Here is a 15,286-nt window from a genome sequence, read left to right as displayed (position 1 = left end):
ATTATTTTATGTCAAAGAATGGGGTTAAATAAAGTAATACGGTGTGTCTTGGTAATTTTTTCGTTAGATTAAAATGAAATTAAAATTTAGATTAAAATCGAGAATAGTCCATAAACTTTTACGCAATATAGATTTTACTTTTAGACCTATCTGCCAAGTCCTAACATATGTATATATATATATATATATATATATATATATATATACATGTATATGTGTATATATATATATATGTATATATATATATATATTTTTATATATATATATATATATATATATATATATATACATGCAACGTCAGGTGGCTTCTCCAGGAGCAGAATCCCCGGCCAAAGCGTCGACAATGCTCTGGCTGGGGATTCCACTCCTAGATAGGTTGGCAGTGGCGTTACATACAGGGAGGGGGGCTGTGTGTCACTACCCGGGAGGGGGATTGCACTCCCAGACAGGGTCCCCCTCTGGGCGCTCTGGCTGGGATTACACTCCTGGAGGAGCCGTGACGACAGTGTCAGCACCTAGCGGCCGAGTGGCCCTCCCAAGGGTAGTGGGCCCCGGCACTTGTCCGGGTTCGCCAGGTACTGATGCCGGCACTGATTAGAGTAAAGCTGGTCTCTACCTACCCTGAATTAATTTCACAGACTAGTATCTTTTTTAAGTTAGGGACCCACTTAAAAGATGTCGCCTTGTTGTGGCAGGTGGGCTCACACAATTTGATTAAAATGTGCGCTAAGATCCTCACATTTGTAAGTAAACAGCAGTATTGCAAAATAATATTGATATAGTGCATTTTGTAGTCTTAACGTTCGCACAGTGCAGAGTTTCTTTGATATATATATATATATATATATATATATATATACATATATACACTACCGTTCAAAAGTTTAGGGTCACTTAGAAATTTCCTTATTTTTGAAAGAAAAGCACAGTTTTTTTCAATGAAGATAACATTCAATTAATCAGAAATACACTCTATACATTGTTAATGTGTTAAATGACAATTCTAGCTGCAAACGTCTGGTTTTTAATGCAATATCTACATAGGTGTATAGAGGCCCATTTCCAGCAACCATCACTCCAGTGTTCTAATGGTACATTGTGTTTGCTAACTGTGTTAGAAGGCTAATGGATGATTAGAAAACACTTGAAAACCCTTGTGCAATTATGTTAGCACCACTGTAAACAGTTTTGCTGTTTAGAGGAGCTATAAAACTGACCTTCCTTTGAGCTGGTTGAGAATCTGGAGCATTACATTTGTGGGTTTGATTAAACTCTCAAAATGGCTAGAAAAAGAGAGCTTTCATGTGAAACTCGACAGTCTATTCTTGTTCTTAGAAATGAAGGCTATTCCATGCGAGAAATTGCCAAGAAACTGAAGATTTCCTACAACGGTGTGTACTACTCCCTTCAGAGGACAGCACAAACAGGCTCTATCCAGAGTAGAAAGAGAAGTGGGAGGCACCGCTGCACAACTGAGCAACAAGACAAGTACATTAGAGTCCCTAGTTTGAGAAATAGACGCCTCACAGGTCCTCAACTGGCAGCTTCATTAAATAGTACCCGCAAAACGCCAGTGTCAACGTCTACAGTGAAGAGGCGACTCCGGGATGCTGGCCTTCAGGGCAGAGTGGCAAAGAAAAAGCCATATCTGAGACTGGCTAATAAAAGGGATTTTGAATAAGGAAGGCTATCACTCCATTTTTCAACGCCATGCCATACCCTGTGGACAGCGCTTGATTGGAGCCAATTTCATTGTACAACAGGACAATGACCCAAAGCACACCTCCAAATTATGCAAGAACTATTTAGGGAAGATGAAGGCAGCTGGTATTCTATCTGTAATGGAGTGGCCAGCGCAGTCACCAGATCTCAACCCCATAGAGCTGTTGTGGGAGCAGCTTGACCGTATGGTATGCAAGAAGTACCCATCAAGCCAATCCAACTTGTGGGAGGGGCTTCTGGAAGCATGGGGTGAAATTTCTCCCGATTACCTAAGCAAATTAACAGATAGAATGCCAAAGGTCTGCAATGCTGTAATTGCTGCAAATGGAGCATTCTTTGACGAAAGCAAAGTTTGAAGGAGAAAATTATTATTTGAAATAAAAATCATTATTTCTAACCTTGTCAATGTCTTGACTATATTTTCTAGTCATTTTGCAACTCATTTGATAAATATAAGTGTGAGTTTTCATGGAAAACACAAAATTGTCTGGGTGACCCCAAGCGTTTGAACAGTAGTATATATATATATATATATATATATATATATATATATATATATATATATATATATATATATGTAAAAATTAAAACTGTATACTACAATCAGCGATAACATTAAAACCACTGACAGATGAAGTGGATAACTTTGATTATCTCATTACGATGGCTCCTGTCAAGGGATGAGATCAATTTGGACGCAAGTGGACAGTAAGTTCTTAAAGTTGATGTGTAGAAAGCAGGAAAAAAAAAGCAAGCTTAAAGGGGTTTTCCCACCAGGGACATTCATGACATATGCACAAGATGTGTCATAAATATCAGATAGATGTGGGTCCTACCGCTGGGAGTCGCACCTTTTCCTAAACCCCATTCTGCCATTTTGTGTTGCGACTGAAGCAGGTGAATTCCGACCATAAAGAAGGAAACAGCATAGCTTGCATGCTACGCTGCTTCCATAACTGCCACTCAATAAATTGGGACTTACGGAAACAGCATAGCTCAGCGAGCTACAATGTTTAAATAACTCCCGACCATAAAGTCAGGAAGTAGCCGGGAGGCAGCGAGAGCCGAAGACGGTACAACGGGGCTTAGGCGGCCCCGTTCTACAGATAGGTGTGGGTCCCAGAAGAGGGACCTGCATCTATGTGACATTTATGACATATCCTGTGAATATGTCATAAATGTCCCCGGTGGGAAAACCCCTTTGTGCTTTTGATCAGGGCCAAATTGAGATGGCTAAAGCATCTCCAAAATGGCAGGACTTGTGGGGTATTCCAGGTATGCAGCAGTTAGTACCTACCAAAAGTGGAAAAAGGATGAGATAACCGGTGACAGGGTCATGGGTGTCCAGGGCACATTGATGTGCATGGGAGCAGAGGCTAGCCCGTGTGGTCCGATTGCACAGTAGAGCTGTAGGGATATGAGAAACTTTGTCAGGGGCCAAATTGTGATGGCAAGACAACTGAGGGAGAACAACTCCAAAACATCAGGTCTTGTGAGGTGTTTCCGATATTCAGTGATTAGTACCTACCAAAAGCGGTCAAGAAAGAACAACCTGTCAACCTGTGGCAAGGTCATGGGTGCTCAAGGCTTATTGATGCATGTAGGAAGTGAAGGCTAGCCTGTTCGGTCTGATCCTACAAAAGAACTTACAGTATGTAGCACAAATTGCTGAAAACCATATCTCTGGCTATGATAGAAAGGTGTCAGAACACAGTGAATTGCAGCTGCAGACTTGTCAGAGCATCCATGCTGACCCCTGTCAACTATCAAAAGTGCCTACAATGGGCACATGAGCATCAGAACTGGAACACAAAGCAATGAAAGAATATGGTGGAGAGCTGGATGTCTGTATACTGCTTACCTGGGCAAGAGATGGCACCAGAATGCAATAGGGGAAGAAGACAAGCCGGTGCAATGTTCTGCCGGTAAACCTTAGGTCCTGGCATTCATGTGGATGTTACTTTGATACGTACCACCTACCTAAACATTGCTGCAGATCAAGTAAACCCCTTCATAGCAATGGCATTCCCTGATGGCAGTGAGGTTTTTCAGCAGAATAACAACCCATGCCACACTGGAAAAATTGTTCAGGAATTATTTGAGGAACATGACACAGAGTTTAAGGTGTTGACTTGGCCTCCAAATTGCAATCCGATTGATCATCTGTGAGATATGCTGGAAAAACAAGTCCGATCCATGGAGGTCGCACCTCACAATTTACAGGACTTAAAGGATCTGCTCAGGGCCGCACCGTCCATGAGGCAACATGAGCATCTCGCCTCAGGCGGTGCCCTGCTGCCTCACTGAGGGGGCGGCAGTGCCACTGAAACCAGCCGCCGCCACTCGCTCCTGCACTATCTACAGGGGTTAGACGAAAAAGTCTCACAGGAGACAAGAGTATAGGGGTGGGATACAAAAAGTCTCAACCACCCGCAATATTTCAGAGATACGAACTCCAGACAATAATATATAAACTTGAGAAAAAGAGTCCAAAGTATCCAATGTTAAGAAAATACAAAATCTTTATTGATCAAACACATAAGAATCTAAAATACATTATTAACTAGATCAAAAAATGAAAATACATTTGGTAAAAATTGAGTACAGGTAATATATGGCATAAATAGAGGTTCAGTATATGCAATATATGGCATGAAAAAAATCACTCTTAGAAATATACTCATGTAGGTTGGCATATGCCAGGAAAGAAAAGAAAAGAAAAAGTGAATGTAAGAAGTTAGAAGTAACGATTCACGTCTAGTGAACATAAACAGTGCACTAGCTGTATGTAGGACCTGACAAAGCTGTTGTCATATGCTTACCCATATTCAGTAACGTAGTAGTATGACCCAGTGGATAAAGTGGTGTCCCAACGCGCGTTGCCTAAAGAAGCTATACGCGAAACACGCGTTGGGGCACCACTTTATCGACTGGGTCATACTACTACGTTACTGAATATGGGTAAGCATATGACAACGGCTTTGTCAGGTCCTACATACAGCTAGTGCACTGTTTATGTTCACTAGACGTGAATCGTTACTTCTAACTTCTTACTTTCACTTTTTCTTTTCTTTTCTGTCCTGTCATATGCCGACCTACATGAGTATATTCTAAGGCTATGTTCACACGGAGTATTTTGGGGGAGGAATATCTGCCTCAAAGCTCCAAACGGAATTTTGAGGCAGATATTCCTCCCCCAAAATACTCCGTGTGAATAGCAATGATCGCGCCGTTTTTCGCCCGCAGCCATTGAGCGCCGCGGGCAGAAAACACGCTTTCTCCTGCCTCCCATTGAAGTCAATGGGAGGTCGGAGGCGGAAGCGCCCGAAGATAGGGCATGTCGCTTCTTTTTCCCGCGAGGCAGTTTTACTGCTCGCGGGAAAAAGACGCCGACGCCTCCCATTGAAATCAATGGGAGGCGTTCTCGGGCCGTTTCTGCCGAGTTTTGCGACGCGGTTTCCGCGTCAATAAACTCGGCAAAAGACCCCGTGTGAACATAGCCTTAGAGTGATTTTTTCATGCCATATATTGCATGTACTGAACCTCTATTTACACTATCTACAGGGGGTATGGCTGTATGTTTGGGGCTATATGTGCATCACTATCAACAGGGGGTAGGGCTGTATGTGGGGGGCTATATGTGTCTCAGTATCTACATGGGGTAGGGCTGTATGTGGGGGTTATATGTGCAGCACTGTCTACAGGGAGGTAGGGCTCTATGTGGGGGCTACATGCGCAGCACTATCTACAGGGGGTAGGGCTGTATGTGGGGGCTATAAGAGGACCACTATCTACAGGGGGGCTATATATACAGGGGGTGGGGGCTATATGTGGAGCACTATCTACAGGTGGTGGGGGCTATATGTGGAGCACTATATACAGGGGGCTATCTACAGGGGCTCTATGGGGGGCAGTATCTACAGGGGGCTCTATGTGGGGCACTATCTACAGGGGGTTCTATGGGGGAACTATCTACAGGGAGCACTGTGTGTGTGTGTGTGTGTGTGTGTAGGGGACACAGTGTGTTGTACTATTATAATTAGAGGTGCAGTGTATGGCGCTATTATATTTAAGGGCGTAGTGTGTGGCACCATAAGAATTGTATCTTCGTTTATAGGTGCAGAAATGTTTGAAAATTGAGAAGCTGAAGACATCTGGGTGCTAAACTGCAGAAATGGGTTGTGGCCTAGAAAAGTCATCATAGAGGTCTGGACCGGAAGAAAATGAAAAGAGAAAAAGAACAACTAGAATCTGAGACGTCACCGGTGAGTCACTTAATGTAAATCTTTACTCTGTCTCTAAATCAGTCACTGTATGATCTGCAGTGAGATGATGGGTGGTATGATTTTTTATTTGTGTGTGTCTGCTAGTCATGTAGAACAGGCTGGGGGGGGGGGCAGGAAAAAAAAAACAATTGAGGTAATCTCCCTGCTGTACATTTCCTGTATTCTGTACATTTTTGACTAATCGGCAAAACCAAATCAGGCAAACCATTCACTTATCTCTAGTCAGGCGTCACCAAGTCAGCCCATGAGGCTTAGAAATCTGGCAGGTAGATTTTGAATTGCCAGCGTTGTTTTGACGCTTTTTCCTCGTTCTTTGCAGCGTTTTTTTTAACTTGCGGCCGTTGAATCCAATTCAAGAAACTTGGGCAAGAAACGGCGCAAAAAAATGCTCATAACAAGCACCCCAGATTTTTATGCCTACCGCTGATTTCAATGGGAGATCAGAGGCGGAAACCGCTCGAATAAAGAGCATGTCGTTTTTTTTTCTGCAAGCGGCCAAAAGCAGCCTGGGAAAAGTAAACACTTTTGCCTCCTATTGAGATCAATGAGGGGCAATTTGGGCCGTTTTTTGGCGCTGAATCCAACGTGGTTTACGCTTTAAAATCAGCAACAAAAAGCTCCATGCGAACTGACCCTAATAGTTTTTGGACTGACCCACTTCTATCCAGAGTACAGTCAAACGTGGCCAATGGAAGACAAAGGGACATGCTGCTACTTTTGTTTTATTGTTTAGTGGAGGTCCCACAATTAGATTATATATGTCATTTGTAAGGCAACATGAGGTACCACATTAGGATGTATGAAAGGTAACGGGCTGGAGAGAGCTACATATGAGAAGTATATGGATGGCAGTAGTCTAGATCTTATGAATAGCAAATAGCTGAACATTTGCCTGGTAGTTAGTTTATCTTTGCTCACTATACACTTATATGCATGTATTTTGTGCCTATAGTACTAATGTAGTACAGTTATAATAGATACTGTATATAAATATCAACACGACACCTCGTTCCAAAATTTGCTTTGTACATATGGGAAATATGTTTGTATATAGTAAATGTTATATACAAACTTTATTTAAAGGATATATGCCCATATTACTTGCTATGGAATACTAAATACATACTGCAGCTATAATTGTAACATACTTACAAACAGTAGATTGTGGATGGAAAAATTACCTATTACCATCAAGCAAAAATCACTCAGCAAAGACTTAATTTTTCATAGCGCACAAAAATTCCTTCTGATTCCTACTGGCAATCTGAGAGTTCACAGATCAACATTAATACCAGTAACGAGTGATGAGCGGATTCCCTGAAATTAGTTTCAAGGCCAATTCTATTGAATTTGCCCTGAAATTTGTTTCGGTCCGAATAAAGACCGACGCGGTTTCCACCCCAAAATCAGCACCAGAAAACGCTGTGTGAACTACCCCAAAGATAAACTTTTACCCCACAGCTTTCTTCTGAGATCTTTCAAAATGATAAAAACAATAATACGGGGTATAGAGAAAAGACCACGGCGCCATATAGTGTAATTCAGTATGGTAGGCTGATGGAGGAATAAAAGACCATGCTGACCAGATTGCCGTAGGGTAAAAGCGGATATAACCACGGGTGCTGCTGCCAGATCCAAACCGGTTTCCGAGGGTAACCGCTGATGTGTAGTAGGTTGGTGGGAAGAAAAACGGATCTATCTCGGCGCTGCTGTGTGGTCCAAGTCAGTGGAGAAACGAGTAGTCTCTTGTAATATTGATGAATAATTATTGCGGTAGCAACGCGTTTCGCCGCTGAACTGGCGTCTTCATCAGGCATAAAATTGTTTTAAAACAAGTCAGTATAAATACACAACACTGAGTAGTGATTGGCCCAATTCAGATGGAGCAGAAGTTGACAAAAAAACCGCCAAAAACGTTGGGGGTCAAAGTTCAAGATAAGAATAGGTAAATAACAGAGACAACAATGTGTAATGAGGTTAAGCAATAAAAACAAATGGTACGTGAGTAAATACACAGTTAAAATGTACAGCGGGGAATATGCTAAAAAGTAATAGGTGTCACATCTGGATTTACGGCACTAATGGGAGCGCACCCCTTTATTAAAAAATAGGGATGACATAACAACGGTATAGTTCTCAACCGGTGTTATAACCTTAGGACGGCGGTGTTGTGTGTTTTTTGTTATTTTTTCCTCTCTCTGATTTAAATATTTTGATAGTGTGTCGGTTTCAGTTTTTTAATGTGTGAGTCGTTGCCAAGGAGATCGTGTAAACTACGGTGGCCGGGAGGGACCAAAGTTAGGAGGTGGGGCGCAAGTGGTGGAACGCATGGTGGCCCGCACGTTGACACGCAAAACACGGGGGTTCGTATGGATGTAATAGGAAAGAAATAAGATCCGTTGCTGAGGACATGTAGGTAAGGGAAAGGATATATAATGATACAGTAATGTATATATATGTATTTAGAAGGATAATTTGGTGGGTGTTGTGAAGATACGTTACTTCAGATGTTTGATTTTTAAAAGACGGGAACATCGTACGTTTCACTGATAATGTGTTTGCATCAAGTAAATTAGCTAGAGGATCGAGAATGCATGAGGGATGGTTGATGTTGGTGGGGTTAGTCCAAAGCTGACTCCGAAATGTCGTTCAGGCCCCTTGGATGTAGTTGTCCATTTTGAAGATCCAAAAATTTTCCCGTTGTTTTAGTTTGTTGAACCTATTTGGAACATCTGGATGGATGTGTTCTATAGGGGTAATACTGATTAAATTAAATTGGCATTTATGTATCTGAGGAAAGTGGCGGGATACACTATGTTTCAAGAAGCCGGTGTTAACATTGAAACGGTGGTTATTGACCCGGGTTCGCAGGCATTGGGTGGTCCTGCCAATGTATTGTAGTTGGCATGGGCATTCAATAAGATAAACGACGTATGAACTGCCGCAATTGAGGAATGTTCTGATTGGGAAGGATTCGTTGGTTGCTGTGTATGTGTGTTTTTTGTTACCAATGATATTACAGCATAGGCAACGTGAGCGACCACATTTATAGGACCCTACAGAGCATAGACTGTCGTTTTCTATTGTTGTACATTTCTGAGAATATTGCACCTAGGGGTCTGAGGATTTTAACCACCAACCCATATCCAGCCGACACTGTTTTCAGCACTGACTGGAAAACCTTCACCGACTCATGCCATACAGGCTACTTAGAAAGGCTACATAACAAACGTACCTCACTTAGCAACACCCTTAGCTCCGAAATTATGTTGATCAAAGATCAACTCCTAAATTTCGAAGACCAGTGTGACTTCTACAAATTAGAAAAATCCACTAACAACAGACTAACCACCTACGAAAAGGAACTCATCTCCAAGAAAGCGAAAAAATTGCTCAGAGACCGAGCAGATTATAATCTCAATCCCTCCGGTGAATGGAGACCTAACTCCCTCCCTAGTTCCCACAAGAACCCCATTGTGCCCGAATTTAACATTGTGCCGAAAGGGAGCAAACTAATTCAGGCCAATCCTATTACTCCACGAGAGAAGACCTTTACATACGGTAGATCATTCAGGAATAGTTCCAAGACTAGACCGACCAACCAAAACAATGGGACAATCCCCCAAAACAATGGGACAATCCCCCAAATAAAAGTTTGCGACATCATCCTAAATAAAAAACACCCCTTGACCGACGTCTCCAACAAATCAACCAAGAGCGCAATCCCCAACATCACAGCCAACAATTCCTGTCCCCAGAGATTCAATACTCAGCAAATACCCATTAACGCCTTCAAATCCTCCGATCTAGATCTCCATCTCTCTAGGCTTATTTCCACCACTGAACCAATGGAATTGCCCCTCACTAGCAACTCCCCCGTGTTTTCCTTCAACGACACGATGGAGGACAGTATTTCGTCTCTATTACAACTATCCACCCACAACTCTCCCCAGTCCCTCAACCCGAATTCACCCGACATCATATTTCATCAGCCTCCAGAAGGTTCAAATCTACTTCAAAGGTACACCACCACGAATACTGAGACAGACCTAGCCACCTCTGCCCTAGATTACACTTACACAGCAACATCTTTTTTAGGTCTCCCCTCACAGTTAGTCGGCCCCCCTTTAACTCCCACAATCATGAGCGAGGAATCTCTAATGCCATTCATCAGGAGCCCGAAAGCCCAAACAATCACCAACCTATTTTCTATGCTACAAAAAATCTCCACGAAAAGAAAGCTGGCCACAGACCCAGAGGACGGAGAGGAGGAAAAAACAGAAACAAACAAACCATCCCTCAGCAAAAAGAGGAACCTTGTCCCAAAATAATAAAAATATTCAACATATCCTCCTACACATTGAATACTCACGAATATAGTTTACTCAGCAAAGGTCTTTCATTTTGCCCAACATCATCAATTGATAATTTCGAACTATTCATGGACCTCAACAGATTCATACAAAAACTTACCTTGACAAGACATTTTGCCATGGCCAAACATACCACCACTCCAGTTGACAATTCTGAACAGCCCTCAAACAGTCCCTTTACCAATGCCATCCCGGTAGATGTCCAGCCGAGGTCAACATTTTACCCAACCCACCACCAGGGTTCCATGTTGGAAGCATTTTCCACCCTGGTCAACAACGAATTCAGGTCAATCGAAACACCAGCACACCACCCTGACAACTTAACCCCAAACGAAAGAAAAGCTTTGAGAACTCTCCAAAAAAATGCCGACATTGTTATCCGCCCGGCAGACAAGGGAGGAGGCATAGTTATCCAAGACAAAACGAAATATCTCTGCGAAACCACAAGAATTCTGAGCGACACCTCGTTCTACCATACACTTGCCTCCAATCCATTATCCACGTACATATCCGAATACAAAAACCTCATAGAAACCGCTGCCGCTGATGGCCTCATCACCAAAAAAGAAAAAACATTCCTGTCTGTCCCTTTTCCGAACATGCCCTTCATGTATCACCTACCCAAAATACATAAGTCACTTTCAGACCCCCCAGGACGCCCGATCATATCTGGAATAGGTTCCCTTACCAGCAACCTGTCCCATTTTGTCGACCTTCACCTTCAACCAATAGTCCTCACCCTACCATCATACCTAAAAGACTCCACACAATTAATCAGAGACTTGAACAACCTCAATTTTGATCCCCTCACATCCCAAATTAGCTTCCTGACAGCCGATGTCACCGCGCTGTATAGCAATATCCCTCACAACAAAGGCATTGAAACAGCAGAATCATTCCTGTTATCCAACACCTTAATCCCTGAGTCACAAGTCCAATTTATAATCAATTGCATCAGATTTATTCTCCACCATAACACGTTCAGCTTTAATAATAAATTTTACAATCAAGTAAAAGGATGTGCCATGGGCACTCGGTTTGCACCAGCATACGCAAACCTTTACATGGGTGCCTTTGAAAATACATACATTCATGGCCCCCATCCATTCAAGAGTAATATACTACTATACAGACGATATATAGACGACTTATTCATAGTCTGGAGAGGGAGCAACGAAGAAGCCTCTCGGTTCATTGAGAACCTCAACAGAAACAACTACGAATTAACTTTCACACATACGTTTTCCCCTGTTTCCATCGACTTCCTTGACCTCACAATCAGCCATGACAGAGATAGTAACCAATTCATTACACAAACCCACTTCAAACAAGTAGATGTTAATAGCTATATCGATTTTAGAAGCGCCCACTACCGCCCGTGGCTTATAAACATACCTTTTGGCCAGTTTAGGAGAATCAGGAAAAACTGCAGCACAGATAACCACTATCAAAAAGAGTGCAATGTACTAGAAAAACGTTTCATCGACAAACACTTCCCTCTAAAACTAATAGAAGGTGCAAGATTTAAGGCCACTGAATTAACACAAAACTCCTGCTTAAATCCGCCCCCAAAAAACCCCGGGCCCGTTAAAAACTTCAACACCAATTTCATCACCACGTATAACAAAGGAAACAAAATTATCAGGGCGATTTTAGTTAAACATTGGCACATCATCAAGAGTGACCCCTTTCTGAAAGACGTGATTCCGGCCAAACCCAGTATCACTTTTAGGCGGTCCCTAACCCTTAAAAACATTCTAGCCCCCAGTAGAATCAAGAAACAAGTAGCATCAAATACGCATTTCCTCTCCGATCTGAAAGGGTCCTATAAATGTGGTCGCTCACGTTGCCTATGCTGTATTATCATTGGTAACAAAAAACACACATACACATCCACAGCAACCAACGAATCCTTCCCAATCAGAACATTCCTCAATTGCGGCAGTTCATACGTCGTTTATCTTATTGAATGCCCATGCCAACTACAATACATTGGCAGGACCACCCAATGCCTGCGAACCCGGGTCAATAACCACCGTTTCAATGTTAACACCGGCTTCTTGAAACATAGTGTATCCCGCCACTTTGCTCAGATACATAAATGCCAATTTAATTTAATCAGTATTACCCCTATAGAACACATCCATCCAGATGTTCCAAATAGGTTCAACAAACTAAAACAACGGGAAAATTTTTGGATCTTCAAAATGGACACACTACATCCAAGGGGCCTGAACGACATTTCGGAGTCAGCTTTGGACTAACCCCACCAACATCAACCATCCCTCATGCATTCTCGATCCTCTAGCTAATTTACTTGATGCAAACACATTATCAGTGAAACGTACGATGTTCCCGTCTTTTAAAAATCAAACATCTGAAGTAACGTATCTTCACAACACCCACCAAATTATCCTTCTAAATACATATATATACATTACTGTATCATTATATATCCTTTCCCTTACCTACATGTCCTCAGCAACGGATCTTATTTCTTTCCTATTACATCCATACGAACCCCCGTGTTTTGCGTGTCAACGTGCGGGCCACCATGTGTTCCACCACTTGCGCCCCACCTCCTAACTTTGGTCCCTCCCGGCCACCATAGTTTACACGATCTCCTTGGCAACGACTCACACATTAAAAAACTGAAACCGACACACTATCAAAATATTTAAATCAGAGAGAGGAAAAAATAACAAAAAACACACAACACCGCCGTCCTAAGGTTATAACACCGGTTGAGAACTATACCGTTGTTATGTCCATCCCTATTTTTCAATAAAGGGGTGCGCTCCCATTAGTGCCGTAAATCCAGATGTGACACCTATTACTTTTTAGCATATTCCCCGCTGTACATTTTAACTGTGTATTTACTCACGTACCATTTGTTTTTATTGCTTAACCTCATTACACATTGTTGTCTTTTTGGCGGTTTTTTTGTCAACTTCTGCTCCATCTGAATTGGGCCAATCACTACTCAGTGTTGTGTATTTATACTGACTTGTTTTAAAACAATTTTATGCCTGATGAAGACGCCAGTTCGGCGTCGAAACGCGTTGCTACAGCAATAAATATTCATCAATATTACAAGAGACTACTCGTTTCTCCACTGACTTGGACCACACAGCAGCGCCGAGATAGATCCGTTTTTCTTCCCACCAACCTAAAAACAATAATAAACATAAATAATATTTTTTCCCTATAGACATGTGTCCCACTTTAATCCAATCATCAAATAATTTGGGTTTAAGGCAAGACACATAATTCCGCTGTAATATGACCAATTATTATCACCACTGGTCAGGAAATTACAGTACTGATCAGGCGCAATCAGAGAATACACCAATAAATTAAATTCAATGACTCACAGTTGACGTCTTCTCTAATTATAGTAATTTGCTTTTCCCAACTTCTTCACAATGTCCCTTATGGCACTACAATGCCCCCATGACAAGCCCAATGTCCTCCATTGAAATTCACAATGCCCCCGAGCCAGCCACAATGCCCCATTAAAGTCACAATGCTCTTATTTCAGCCACATTGACCCCATGTAGGTCACATACAAGCGAAAAAAAAACTCTAGAACATTTAGAATGCCAACAGGACAGCCACAATGCTCCTTATGCCAACCACAATGCCCCTTAATCCAGATGCAATGATCCCTATGAAAACTTCAAGCCAGCAACAATTATGCCCAAGCCATACACAATGCCCTCCATAACAGCTACAAAGCCCCAAACACATTGGACGAGTTGGATATACTAATGACAGACATAGATTATAATGCAGTGGGCTTAACAGAAACCTGGCTGGATGAGAGCCATGACTGGGTGTTACGTCCATGGCCGGGGATCGCCGTTCTAACTCACCCCCTGACGATCCCGGCCATGGACACCTCTCTGCTCGGCGTCCTCCTCCCTCTGGCAGGCGCCGGCACTGTCTTCCGGGTCCTCGCGCCGTTCCCCGCAGGGCGCGCGCGCCCGCGCGTGCGCGGCCTTAAAGGGCCAGTACGCGTCCAGCTGCCAGTAATCAGTTATTAGCCCAAATGGCTGCTGGACTATAAAAATGAGCTCTGCCCACTGGTTCCTTGCCTGAGCGTTGTTGTATACCCTAGTCTGTCTTGCTAAAGGTCTCCCAGTGTTTTCCAGTTCCCAGTGTTGCCCGTTCCTGGTGCCTGTACCCTGTATCCCGTACTATCGTTACCTGCTGTGAAAGCCAAGTCGTGTCTTCCGCCGCATTCGCGGCGTCACCTGCTGTGAAAGCCAAGTCGTGTCTTCCGCCGCATCCGCGGCGTCACCTGCTGTGAAAGCCAAGTCGTGCCTTCCCGCTGCATCTGCGGCGTCACCTGCTGTGAAAGCCAAGTCGTGCCTTCCTGCTGAATCCGCGGCGTCACCTGCTGTGAAAGCCAAGTCGGGATCCTGCCACTGTCTACTATTGCGTCAGGTACCCGTTTTGAACTATAGACATTGTTTTGTACCTAGTTGGCCAGCTGCTACCCCGCTACGCGGTATGGCCCAGTGGGTCCACACCCCGCACCGTGACAGTACGCTCAGGCCATGGACCCCGCTGGCCAAGTCAAGAGTCTGTCATCCTCCCAAGCCATGCAGGCAGACCTGCAGGATCTGCAAGCGCGACAGGATCAACTCATTGTGGCAGTAGAATCCATGGCGCAGCATCTTGGTGCACTAGTTTCTTCCGTCATCGCTCCTAGTGAAACTCCTCCGATCAACCCTCCAGCTACACCTCCTGGCAGCTCCAGTTCGGACTCTCGGTTCTCGCTGCCATTGCCACCACGGTTTCATGGAGATGCAAGTTCGTGCAGGGGGTTCCTGAAGCAATGCCAAATCCATTTCATTCTGCACGCCCAAGCATTTCCTTCGGACGGAGCCAGGATCGCCT

This window comes from Rhinoderma darwinii, chromosome 4, assembly GCF_050947455.1.
Source record: "Rhinoderma darwinii isolate aRhiDar2 chromosome 4, aRhiDar2.hap1, whole genome shotgun sequence".
Taxonomy (NCBI): domain Eukaryota; kingdom Metazoa; phylum Chordata; class Amphibia; order Anura; family Rhinodermatidae; genus Rhinoderma; species Rhinoderma darwinii.
The sequence above is the reverse complement of the archived record's forward strand: the minus strand, read 5'-3'. Positions refer to the sequence as shown.